The sequence below is a fragment of the Nannospalax galili genome, unplaced genomic scaffold (genome assembly GCF_000622305.1).
Source record: "Nannospalax galili isolate Female #2095 unplaced genomic scaffold, S.galili_v1.0 scaffold613, whole genome shotgun sequence".
Classification (NCBI taxonomy): Eukaryota; Metazoa; Chordata; class Mammalia; order Rodentia; family Spalacidae; genus Nannospalax; species Nannospalax galili.
In genome coordinates, this window is record NW_008332065.1 from 944,568 (window position 1) to 945,492 (window position 925).

Genomic DNA, 925 nt, shown 5'->3' on the forward strand with positions numbered 1-925 from the left:
TGGCAGTTTTGAGCTGGAGGCATGTGTACATGTAAACATATTAAAAATAAGATGCTTTTTTCTGTTAACTCATTTTGTGCATGCTGTATAATTCTTGGACTCAATGACAGAATCTAAGAGGCTAGAAAGAAGTACCCAGCAGATCTCTACAGTCCTGCCTTCTACCTCCACTTCCTTCTGAGCAATGAATTTTTTAAATTATGCTCATCTGTTTGCTGTCACAATAGATTTAGCATTGTTCTAGAATTTGTGTAAATGCAATAATGCACTGTATACTATTCTTACCTGAGTTTTTCAATTAGCAAACTTAATTTGATATTCACTAATGGTGAAGCATGGGCTGATGGTTCATTCTTTTTTATTGCTGAGTTCAGTATATATATAGACTGATTTTTTTACATTTTTAGTCATGCAAATGTTAAAAAACACAGACCACTTCACAAATTTGCATATCATTCTTACACAGAAGCTATGCTAATCTTTGTATCATTCCAGTTTTAGTGTATGTGCTGCCGAAACAAGCACTAGATCAAGATGTGTTTAACAATCACCTGCTAGTGGCAATGTTGGATATTACAAATAAAGCTGCAATAAATCTCCATACACACAACTGTGTATGGACATATGCTTTCTTTTCTCTTGGACAAATAAGAGGAAAATGACTACAGATCTGTAGTAGGTATGAGTTTTACTTGTGTGTATACTGTTATGAGTCTATGTCTTAGTTACTGATGCTGTGATAAAGCACTGTGAACAAAGAAACTTACAGAAGGAAGTGTTTGAGTTTACAATTCCAGACGGGTTAGAGTCCATGGAGGGGAGGCATGGGGACAGGAGGTGACCAAAGCAGGAGCAGAAAGCAGAGGCTCACATCTTCAAGCAAGCACAGGAAGCAGAAAGCCGGCCCCCAGTGACGTGCTTCCTC

General features: G+C 37.6%; 1 non-coding gene across 1 annotated transcript; it reads right to left on the minus strand.

Annotated features, from left to right (window-relative positions):
* Positions 1-421: 421 nt before the first annotated feature.
* On the minus strand, positions 422-525 carry LOC115069286. The gene has a single exon (XR_003848559.1). It is a non-coding gene; the product is annotated as a U6 spliceosomal RNA (small nuclear RNA).
* Positions 526-925: the final 400 nt, after the last annotated feature.